This window comes from Dermacentor andersoni, chromosome 6 (genome assembly GCF_023375885.2).
Source record: "Dermacentor andersoni chromosome 6, qqDerAnde1_hic_scaffold, whole genome shotgun sequence".
Taxonomy (NCBI): domain Eukaryota; kingdom Metazoa; phylum Arthropoda; class Arachnida; order Ixodida; family Ixodidae; genus Dermacentor; species Dermacentor andersoni.
Window position 1 is genome coordinate 173,866,097 of NC_092819.1, and position 12,892 is coordinate 173,878,988.

Below are 12,892 nucleotides of genomic sequence, written 5' to 3' on the forward strand. Positions count from 1 at the left end.
TCCTTCTCTCTTCTATTTACTTCCATCTTCTTGGCGGCAAGGGTTAACCCTGTGTGGCTATCCAACCTTGGATACACCATATTTGGTTATAGTGGCGGCGTACGACTGGCGTCGTGCAGACTTGCATGCAAGCTCTGCCGCGTCCCCTCCGTTGGGCTCCATGGTGGGCGGTCGGCGCTGTTGCCGAATTTAGTATGCCTATCCATGGAAAATTCTTTTCCCCCACTTCCTGATCGCCCTCCTAAACGAGGGCTCACCGAAGTCTTTCAATTTTCGGGCAACCGAAGATGTAACTTTCCTCGCTTTCACGTCGTCCACTCTGATCAATCTGGAAAGACGATGAGAATGATCTCACCTTTTCTGGTATCGAAATCCCTGACTGAAGTCTTTGGACCTGGTTACAAAGCGTCGAAAATGGCAAGCGGCGATCTCCTACTGGAGCTTCGTGACGAGAAACAGCATGAAAAACTACCTAAACTAGTGTCCTTTGGCGATGTTCCGGTTACAGTTACCCCACACCGCACCATGAATACCACCCGCGGCGTCGTGTCCGATGCTGATTTGCTAGAGCTATCTGAAACTGAACTCCTGGAGGGCTGGAGTGATCAGAACGTCATCAGTGTCAAACGAATTAAGATGAGGCGGGACGGGAAAGAAATTCAGACAAAACACCTAATACTCACTTTTGGCTCTAGTGTTCTGCCCGACACCAATGAGGCCGGGTACCTCAAGATTCGTGTTAGGCAATATGTGCCAAATCCCCTGAGATGCTTCAAGTGTCAAAGGTTCGGCCACAGCTCACAGAACTGTCGAGGCCGGATGACTTGTGCCAAGTGTAGTGAAAACGAACACTCCTCCGAAACATGCCAGAATACCCCACGCTGTGTCAACTGTGATGGCGAGCATGCCGCGTACTCGCGGTCCTGCCCATCTTGGAAAGTAGAAAAAGAAATTGTGACCATAAAAGTAAAAGAAAATATCACTTTCAAAGAGGCACGCAGGCGGGTTTCATACCTACCCAAGAAAAGCTTTGCCGATGTGACGCGCCAGGGGGCAGCGACACAAAGGCTTCCAGCGGCTGTCCGAGTCGGCAGTTACGCCATCTGCCCCCGCGGCGGTTGCAGCTAGAGCTGCCCCGCCAACCGAGGAGAGGGGACCATCTACCCCAAAGGTGGGCGCAGTCGAGGCTGCCTCAACCTCCCAGGTCCCTTCCAGCGCTGGCAACGGCCGGCGCAGCCAAATCCCCCAGGAAGCCCCATCGACCTCCGGGCTGGTGGGCGCAGGCGTCTTGCCCTCCAAGGCAGGGCCCTCGCTGGTAAATTCTCGCTCGCAAGAGCACGTGTCCGGCGCCTCACAAGAAGCAATGGACACTACACCTATCCTCAAGGCGCACCAAGCGCCTAAGGAGCGGCGAGGCTCGCTCGAATGCTCCAGAAAGAGCAGAACCCCCGTTACAGGGCCTCGAAAGAGCTCTGTAACTTAAGGCATCACCTCCGTTTTCATACACACAGCACTTATTTACTTTCAAAATGGCGACACAAATTATTCAATGGAACGTCAGAGGTCTTTTTAGGGACCTTGATGACGTGCAAGAGCTTATCCAAAAACACAATCCAAAAGTGCTGTGTCTACAGGAAACACATTTAAAACGACAACACACAAACTTTCTCCAACAGTATGTCAAGTTCCGCAAAGATCGCGATGATGCTGTCGTATCATCAGGCGGTGTTGCCATTTTTATTCATAAAAATATTTCCTGTCAGCGTTTACAGCTACAAACGCCCCTTGAAGCAGTGGCGGTTCGAGCTGTTTATTTAAATAAACTCTTCACCATTTGTTCGATTTATATACCCCCACACTACAAACTAAGCAAACATGAATTTCAGTCCTTCATAGACGAATTGCCAGAACCTTACGTTGTACTTGGGGATTTCAATGCGCACAGCTCCCTGTGGGGCGACTCTCGTATAGATGCGCGAGGTCGTCTTGTTGAACAGTTCCTTTTTTCTTGTGGTGCGTGCCTTCTGAATAAGAAGGAACCCACATATTACTCTCTAGCAAACAGAACCTTTTCTTCAATCGATCTCAGCATAGCCTCTCCTTCTATTCTGCCCGAACTCGAATGGGAAGTTACAAAGAACCCTTACGGAAGCGATCACTTCCCCATACTAATACGAACACCTCAAGAAAACGAATATCCACCACAGGCACCTCGGTGGAAGATTGAGACAGCTGATTGGGACAAATTTCGAACTCTTACTAGTATCTCATGGCATGACATCTCCTCGTTAGAAATTGATGCAGCTGTGGAGTATTTCACAGCCTTTATAATAGATGCCGCATCGAAATGCATATCACAAGTAAATGGCCTGTCATGCAAACGGCGTGTCCCGTGGTGGACCGACGATTGTAGGATCGCACGTAAAAAACAGAACAAAGCGTGAGGTTTGCTACGCGCTTCACCCACTGCAGGAAATCTTATCCACTTTAAAAAAGTAAAATCCGAAGGCAGGCGAACCCGCCGACAGGCCAGAAGAGAAAGCTGGCAGAAGTTTTTATCGGGCATCAACTCGTACACAGATGAGGCCAAAGTCTGGAACAGGGTTATTAGGATAATAGTGACACGTGTACTTGTCTCTATCGGGCGACAAGTTTTGCCGCCGAACAAATGTTATCGCACAGCGCGGGACGCGCCTGTATATATCCGAAGTTTCTGGAAAGTTATCGATACTTCTACCCGCTGTCTGTTGTCGCCGAACGTTGTGTTATCTGATTTCATCGCTTGACACGAATGGTGTAGAACATTTTAGAAGGCATGCGGGTCCCAACGTTTAATCTGGAACATTCGATGATTGCTGTATAAAAGCCGACGCGCTTGACCCGCTGATCAGATTTTCGACGATCGCCGACTGTGTTCGCCGCTTTCGTTGTGCTATAAGTGTAGCCTGTTTTGTGGGCACAGGTTCGCCCAATAAAAGCTAGTTTTGTATTCCACCGTACTGCTTCTTTCTTCACCGTCACTACCACGTGACATCTGGTGGAGGTGCTTTTGGTCCATGTACCGGACGCCCCCGACAAGCCGTGATCCAAGCCCGGACCGTAAAGAGAGCACCAACGTAGTCACGGACCATCGAGTAAGCCGTCGTCTACAACAGCTGCCCCCGGAACACGGACTTCTACCTGAGAAGACCAAGAAGATCGTGGCCAAGACAACCCCAATGGCTGCCCCAGCGACCCCCGTTGTCCTGCAACAACCTCGGGACCCACCGACCTTCCATGGAGCAGCAACTGAAGACCCGGAATCCTGGCTGGAGACGTACGAGCGAATCGCGACTTTCAACAACTGGGACTCCGACGACAAATTGCGGCATGTATACTTCGCCCTAGAAGACGCCGCGAGAACGTGGTTCGAGAACAGGGAGTCGACATTGACAACATGGGACCTGTTCCGTACCGGCTTCCTGCGCACCTTTACAAGCGTCGTGCGCAAGGAAAGGGCCGAAGCTATGCTGGACGCCCGAGTGCAGCTACCTAACGAGAACGTCGCCATATTCACGGAAGAAATGAACCGCCTGTTCCGCCACGCCGACCCGGATATGGCCGAGGAAAAGAAAGTACGCCTACTCATGCGTGGTGTGAAGGAAGAACTTTTCGGCGCAATGGTACGAAGCCCACCGACGACCGTAGCAGAGTTCCTTCGCGAGGCCACCGGCATTGAGAAGACACTCGAAATGCGGAACCGGCAATTCAACCGCCGCACAGGCTCTACCCACTACGCAGGAATTCAATCACTGGCCACGGACGATCTGCGCGAGACCATCAGGGCCATTGTGCGCGAAGAACTGCGCAAGGTCTTGCCTTCGTCGCAGCCTCAAGTGGCCTCTATCGCCGACATCGTGAAGGAAGAGGTGCACCGATCCCTTGGAGTTCCTGAGGTGCAACCAGAACCACCGCAGCCGGAAGCAATGACCTACGCCGCCGCCGTCGCCCGCCGTCAAGGCCCCCCTGCGCGACCGCGCCAAGGTCCTGCAACACCGCAATTCCGTCGTCCACCGCCGCCGCCGCCAGCGCGTCCACCCGTCGCCCAGCGCACCTATGCGAGGAAGACGGACATTTGGCGAGCCCCCGACCACCGCCCGCTCTGCTATCACTGCGGAGAAGCCGGCCATGTGTACCGCCGATGCCCATACCGCGACATGGGACTGAGAGGGTTCGCCGTCAACGCGCCGCGTCCACAGCTTGGGGAGCGCCCACGTGACATTGCCGATTACCTAGCCGCCACTCAGTGGAACTCTCGACGACCGTCCCGTTCGCCGTCACCAGGCCGCTACCTGTCGCCACAGCGCCGCCCATACACTGGCCCAGCCCGGGGCCGCTCTGCGAGCCCATACCCGGAAAACTAAAAGCAGCAACCGATGGAGGTGCGGTTGCTGTTCGTCGAACTGACGAAGATCCTCCGCCGCCGACGAAGACGACGAAGAAACCATCTCGACGACCTAAAGACGACACGCCGCCGTCCCGAAGAAGTCGGGAAGCCAAGACTACACCGACGAAAGACGACTTGACGACGCGACGTTCCCGCTTCAGTTCAACACGACGCAGCCGTGATCCGACGCCAAGACCCAACTGCAACGCCAGACAAAGAACCACCGACCTCGACGTGCTTCTCGACGGCCACGCAGTCACTGCCTTAGTCGACACAGGGGCCGATTACTCCGTAATGAGTGGACACATCGCCGCCCAGTTGAAGAAAGTTAAGACCGCATGGGAAGGCCCTCAGATTCGCACCGCTGGAGGACACCTCATCACGCCGACTGGGATCTGCACGGCAAGAATAACCATTCATGACCGGACTTACCCTGTCACCTTCGTTATCCTCCAACAGTGTTCACGAGACGTCATTCTCGGCATGGACTTCCTCAACCAACACGGCGCAGTCATCGACCTGAAGTCGAAGTCAATAACTCTGTCGGAAGACCATGCGATACCGTCGGAGAACCCTCGTAGTCACCACGCCTTGAGTGTGCTCGAAGATCAGGTGAGCATCCCGCCTCGCTCCAGCATTGTTATTTCGGTCGGCACCGAAACACCCGCTGACGTAGAAGGCGTCATCGAAGGCGACCAACGTCTACTGCTAGACCATGAAATTTGCGTCGCAAGAGGGATCGCTCGACTGCATGGAGGGAAAACTGAAGTGTTGCTGACAAACTTCAGCCAGGAGTTCAAGCACATCAACAAGGGCACGACGATCGCGTACATCGAGGAAATTCTGGAAACAAGTAATGCGTTTGTCCTCTCGGATTCCGCCGCATCTACCCCGACGACCATGGTTCCCGAACCAGACTACGACATTAATCCAAATCTCCCTATGATTAAGCAACAGCAGCTCAGAAGTCTGCTCCGACGATACAAAAGCTGCTTTTCGACGTCATCGAGGCTTCGACAAACACCAGTCGCCAAGCATCGCATAATCACCGAGGAATGCGCTCGCCCACTCCGTCAGAGCCCTTACCGAGTTTCGGCGCGAGAACGTGAAGCTATAAGAGAACAAGTCGACGAAATGCTGCGCGACGACATCATCCAGCCGTCGAAAAGCCCGTGGGCATCCCCTGTTGTTCTGGTAAAGAAAAAGGACGGAACCCTACGTTTCTGTGTCGATTATCGTCGCCTGAACAAGATCACGAAGAAGGACGTATACCCCCTCCCACGGATAGACGACGCATTGGATCGGCTCTGCAACGCTAAATACTTCTCGTCCATGGACCTAAAGTCTGGCTATTGGCAAATAGAAGTCGACGAAAGAGATCGCGAAAAGACCGCCTTCATCACCCCAGACGGCCTCTACGAGTTCAAGGTTATGCCATTCGGACTGTGCTCGGCGCCTGCAACGTTCCAGCGCGTGATGGACACGGTTTTAGCAGGATTGAAGTGGCAGACCTGTCTCGTATACTTGGATGACGTCGTTGTATTCGCCGGAAATTTCGACGATCACCTTAGGCGGCTTGCCACAGTACTAGAGGCCATCAAGTCATCAGGGCTCACTCTGAAGCCAGAAAAATGCCGCTTCGCTTACGACGAGCTTTTGTTCCTAGGCCACGTCATCAGTAAATCCGGAGTACGCCCCGACCCCCAGAAAACAGCTGCCATCGCAAAGTTCCCGCAGCCCACCGACAAGAAGGCAGTGCGTAGATTCCTTGGCATGTGTGCCTACTACAGGCGCTTTGTCAAGGACTTTTCACGCATCGCCGAGCCGTTGACACGTCTAACTAAATGTGATGTTGAGTTCAAGTGGGAAACGCCGCAGGCCGAGGCATTTCAAGAACTCAAACGACGCATGCAGTCGCCGCCCGTACTTGCGCACTTCGACGAGCACGCCGATACCGAAATCCACACTGACGCCAGTAGCCTAGGCCTCGGCGCCGTCCTGGTCCAGAGAAAAGATGGACATGAACACGTGATAGCTTACGCTAGCCGGTCGTTGTCAAAAGCGGAAGGCAATTATTCTACAACCGAAAAGGAATGCCTCGCCATCGTTTGGGCTACAGCGAAATTTCGCCCTTACCTATATGGCAGGCCATTCAAAGTCGTCAGCGACCATCACGCCTTGTGTTGGCTAGCGAATTTAAAGGATCCCTCAGGACGGCTGGCCCGGTGGAGCCTCAGACTACAAGAATACGACATCACTGTAACATACAAGTCCGGACGAAAACACTCAGACGCCGATTGCCTATCACGCGCCCCCATTGACCCGCCGCCGCAAGATGACGAGGATGACGACGCCTTCCTTGGAATAATAAGCGCGGAAGACTTCGCTGAACAACAACGAGCGGACCCGGAACTTAAAGGCCTCGTCGATTATTTGGAAGGGCACACCGACGTTGTCCCCAGGGCATTTAAGCGCGGATTATCTTCCTTCACGCTTCAAGACAGTCTACTCGTGAAGAAGAACTTCTCGCCAGTCCGCGCCAATTACCTTCTTGTTGTCCCGTCAGGACTTCGTCCAGAAGTATTGCATGCCCTACATGACGATCCGACCGCTGGACACCTCGGATTTTCCCGGACACTATCGAGGATACAAGAAAAGTATTATTGGCCGCGCCTGACCGCCGACGTCACCCGTTATGTCAGAACATGCCGAGACTGTCAGCGACGCAAGACACCGCCGACAAGGCCAGCCGGATTACTACAGCCAATCGAGCCTCCTTGCCGACCATTCCAGCAGATCGGGATGGACTTGCTGGGACCCTTTCCGACGTCAATAACCGGAAATAAGTGGATCGTCGTGGCGACGGACTACCTCACCCGCTTCGCTGAAACAAAAGCACTGCCGAAAGGTAGCGCAGCCGAAGTGGCGAAATTCTTTGTCGAGAACATCCTGCTGCGACATGGCGCCCCAGAAGTCCTCATCACCGACCGAGGAACGGCCTTTACAGCGGAGCTCACCCAAGTCATTCTGAAATACAGTCAGACAAGGCACAGGAGGACAACGGCTTACCACCCGCAGACGAATGGTCTTACGGAGCGGCTGAATAAGACCCTCGCCGACATGCTAGCGATGTACGTCGACGTCGAACACAAGACCTGGAATGCCGTCCTGCCGTACGTAACATTCGCTTATAACACGGCGGTGCAAGAAACAACACAGATCACGCCGTTCAAGTTGGTTTACGGCAGGGACCCGACGACGACGCTCGACGCCATGCTGCCGCACGTAACGGACGAAGAGAATCTTGACGTCGCTGCCTATCTCCAGCGCGCCGAAGAAGCCCGACAGCTCGCCCGCCTGCGAATCAAGAACCAGCAGAGGACCGACAGCCGACACTACAATCTCCGACGACGCTTCGTCGAGTACCAGCCCGGCGACCGTGTTTGGGTATGGACCCCGATACGCCGACGGGGACTGAGTGAGAAACTATTGCGACGCTATTTCGGACCCTACAAGGTCATCCGACGTATTAGCGCACTGGACTATGAGGTCGTGCCAGACGGCATTTCGCATTCACAGCGACGTCGCGCACGACCTGAAGTGGTCCACGTGGTGCGTCTGAAACCATTTTACGGACGCTAACGAACTTTCCTTATTTTGCTTTATTCTTTGCTATGAGTGCTTACTTATTACTTTGATTTGTTTGCAGCATCGGGTCGATGCTTTTTAAGAGGGGGGTATTGACACGTGTACTTGTCTCTATCGGGCGACAAGTTTTGCCGCCGAACAAATGTTATCGCACAGCGCGGGACGCGCCTGTATGTATCCGAAGTTTCTGGAAAGTTATCGATACTTCTACCCGCTGTCTGTTGTCGCCGAACGTTGTGTTATCTGATTTCATCGCTTGACACGAATGGTGTAGAACATTTTAGAAGGCATGCGGGTCCCAACGTTTAATCTGGAACATTCGATGATTGCTGTATAAAAGCCGACGCGCTTGACCCGCTGATCAGATTTTCGACGATCGCCGACTGTGTTCGCCGCTTTCGTTGTGCTATAAGTGTAGCCTGTTTTGTGGGCACAGGTTCGCCCAATAAAAGCTAGTTTTGTATTCCACCGTACTGCTTCTTTCTTCACCGTCACTACCACGTGACAATAGGGCGACAAGCACAATCACTCCCTCTGGTAAACACACGAGGCGATACCCTGCAAGATCAGGCAGACTCACTTGGGGAGCACTTTGAGAGCGTCTCGAGCTCAACCCATTATTCTCAGTCCTTTCTCAAATATAAACAAACAGAAGAATGTAAGCCAATAATTAGAAAATCCAGACAGAATGAACCCTATAACCAGCCTTTCAGTATTGCCGAGCTGAGAGCTGCCTTGAATACATGCAAAACCACTGCACCGGGACCTGACAGAGTCATGTATGACATGATCAGAAACTTACATACTGACACGCAATTTACACTACTTACACTTTTCAACACTCTGTGGGCTGCGGGATACCTCCCATCTACATGGAAAGAGGCGATTGTGGTTCCTGTCCTGAAGCAGGGAAAAGACCCCTCCTTAGCAGCAAGTTATCGTCCGATAGCTCTCACCAATTGTCTGTGTAAGCTCTTTGAAAAAATGATTAATCGCAGACTCGTACATTTCCTTGAACTCAACAATATACTCGATCTCTATCAGTGTGGCTTCAGACAAGGGCGGTCAACAACCGATCACCTTGTGCGCATTGAAGGAAATATCCGCGATGCATTTGTACATAAGCAGTATTTCCTATCGATATTCCTTGACATGGAAAAAGCTTACGACACGGCATGGCGTTACGGTATTTTGCGAGACCTGTCGGAAATGGGCATCCGTGGAAATATGCTGAACATAATCGAAAGCTATCCGTCAAATCGTACCTTCCGTGTAAAAGCCGGTAATGCACTGTCACGTCCTTTTACGCAGGAAACTGGTGTACCCCAGGGAGGCGTGCTTAGCTGCACCCTCTTTATCGTTAAGATGAATACACTTCGTTCTTCACTGCCCCCAGCTATTTTTTATTCCGTCTACGTAGACGATATACAGATAGGCTTCAAATCTTGCAACCTTACAGTATGTGAAAGACAGGTACAGCAGGGCTTAAACAAGGTGTCCAAGTGGGCAGACCAAAATGGATTTAGAATTAACCCGCACAAAAGTACTTGCGTTCTCTTCACAAGAAAGAGAGGCCTGGTACCTGATCCCTGTGTAGAACTGGGTGGACAACAAATTCCTGTTAACAAAGAACACAAATTTCTAGGTGTTATCCTTGACTCCAGGCTTACCTTCATTTCACACATAAGATGTCTTAAAGCAAAATGTCTAAAAACCATGAACTTACTTAAAGTTCTATCCCACACTACATGGGGTAGCGACAGGAGGTGCCTGCTGAATCTTTACAGGAGCCTAGTTAGATCACGGTTAGATTATGGTGCCTTAGTATATCGCTCTGCTGCACCGAGTGCGCTAAAAATGTTAGACCCCGTTGATCATCTGGGTATCCGCCTCACCACTGGCGCATTTAGAACAAGCCCCGTCGAAAGTCTATATGCAGAGTCAGACGAGTGGTCACTACATATTCAGAGAACATACATCAGCTTCACCTACTTTCTTAAAGTGCGCTCTAATAAGGAACATCCGTGTTTCACGACAGTAAACGACTTAACGTGTGAAACACTCTTCCGTAACAAACCCTCCACGAGACTTCCTTTGTCGCTGCGTGTAAGAGAACTCAGTGAAGAAATGGATGTTCCAGTTCTCGAACATCGCTTAATGGCTCCTGCTAATCTATTACCGCCCTGGGAATGGCAGATGATAGAATGTGACACATCCTTTGTAGAGGTCTCGAAGCACGCTCCTGAGCTTGAAATTGCTATGCATTTCCGAGAGCTTCAATCGAAGTACTCCTGCTACGAATATTACACAGACGCGTCCAAATCCCATGCTGGCGTATCCTACGCTGCTGTTGGTCACTCTCTTTCTGAATCTGACGTGCTGAACCCCTTAACGAGTATCTTCACTGCAGAAACATATGCCGTACTGTCTGCAGTAAAACATATAAATAAATTAAAACTCGACAGAGCAATAGTATTTACAGACTCGTTAAGCCTTGTAAAAGCGCTGAACTCTTTACAAAAGCATACTTTACTCGCTCTTATGCAATATTTATCTATCACACAGACACGTAGTAATATGCTGGGTACCTGGCCATAGAGGAATCGAGGGAACTGACGAGATGGCCAAATCAATGGCATCGCAGGGTACTCGTTCTGCTGCATTCCCTGCTACAGACATGAAGCCTTTCCTCAGAAACAAACTGCGAAGCCACTGGCAACGCTTGTGGGACGCAGAAACAAGCAATAAGCTTCACGTAATTAAGCCTAAGTTAGGTTTCTGGCAGCCAACAACGAAAACACGAAGAACAGACGTCCTATTCACTAGACACACTAGAATAGGACACACATTTGGCACTCACAATTGTCTCTTGACCGGTAACGAGCCTCCAACCTGTGGTAGATGTGGCGACCGGCTGACCGTCCTCCAAGTCTTCCTGGAGTGCCGGGAAGCCGAAAGAGACAGGAGGAAACATTTCCCGTTTGCATACCGCCATTGTATTCCCCTGCATCCGGCTATGTTTCTTGGTGAAGAACCGCTTTTTAATACCAAAGCAGCCCTCGCTTTTTTAAAAGATGTTGTACTACATGTTACAAGCCCATTCATTTCTTAGCGCATCCTCTTTCCAGAGGATATCGCTAGGATAGATTCTCTGTATAGCACATGCCTCTAGGCCCTTGCGTTTCAAGGGCCCTGGTGAGGCAGCAGTGCTCCAGACAATATTATACATCTAGACAATCACATATTTTATATATTGCATCATCCTTTCTCAATACATTTTTATGTACATAGTACACGCCAATAGTCATTCCCATAATTTTATTACTTGTACATTTTATGGAATTTGCATCAACTCTTTTAGGCCCCTTTACAGCCACGGCGCATTAAGACTATAAAACCCATCAAGCACTGCGAACTCATTAATAATTAGCATGGCGCTCTTTGGCCACATCTGGCCCTTGCGCCATTAAACATCAAATATTCATTCATTCAACGTCGCAACGTACGGTAGCTGATTCACACAGGCCGTGTGAAACTAATTAGTCGTAAACGGTATTATGGGTAATTCAAAATTTCAGACACACATATGTGTTTACGTTTACGTTCGCACTCCTTGCGTAATAAGACTCCCAGAACTTCCACAATAGAACGTAATTTACAACACACAAACGCAAAGAACACAGACATATGTCTCGTTTGCTACTCGGCCGTCATGCAGATGACATATAGCGCGGAAAAACGTGAACATGCTGTGTGTTGGCGTCGTACACTTCATACTAGGCAAGGAGCTAGCACACCACAATCCCGCGACAGCCGCTAATGAGACCAAGACGGGAGCACATGCCTGTGAACGCGCAAACGGAGCCCCTCAGCCACTCAGCTCCTCCGCCACACCCGCTGCACGGCTGCACCACTCGTTTGAAGCACATCACAGCAAACACACATTCAGCGCTGAACAGCGGGTGGTCGAAGCAATTGCATTTACATGACTTGCAGCGAGCAGCACATCCCTCGATGTCCGTGAAGCAAAGTCGGACTCGGCGACGCCACATCGCGGTTCGCAGAACTTCGCTGCCGAGGCGCTAGGCCACTTCGATATTTCAATTGTCACCACCGCCGGGTTCTCAAGAAAGCACGGGTCACACAACGCAGATTCTGTACTGCCAGAGCTCACCGAGGCCAAAGCCGCAGTGCCGCACCGCTACTACTCACGGCTTTCCGCCAAGTAACAGAGAACCTACAACCTACAACCAACACACAAGCAATGCACATATACAACACATGAGCAATGTTGAACAACGCGCTGTCCAGAGAACGATCACGCCGAGGACATAGAATCACATAGAATGCCGAGGACGAACACGCCACGGCGTCGCTCGGCGCCAGCATCGCGCCTTCTCAAAAATCCCTAAACGATGCTGTCCCTTGGCACCTAGGATCAGGTCACGTGAGGATTTTTGTACGACAAATAGACGCACGCGTAACCGAACCCCACCCACAACCTACTGACTCCAGACCTGCTCAGATCTCCCTGCTCCAGCGCGGCTGGTCTAGTTTGCCCCTTTTGCCGCTAGGCCAGAACGTACAAGCAGAGTGGCGCTAGTTATAACCTGTTCGCTGTCGTCTGCTTCTGCGATATGTTCAGCGCTCGCGTTGCCATTTCGGCAGGCGCAACGCGCCTGTATTGACGGTAAATTAATAAATTCACAAATATACAAAAGAAAACAGATATTTGCGAATGCTTTGCGTTTGAATAGTGAAACTAGAAGAGGAGGAGCGGTGCAAGAAATGGAAACAACGAGCGTAGGTGGCAACTGC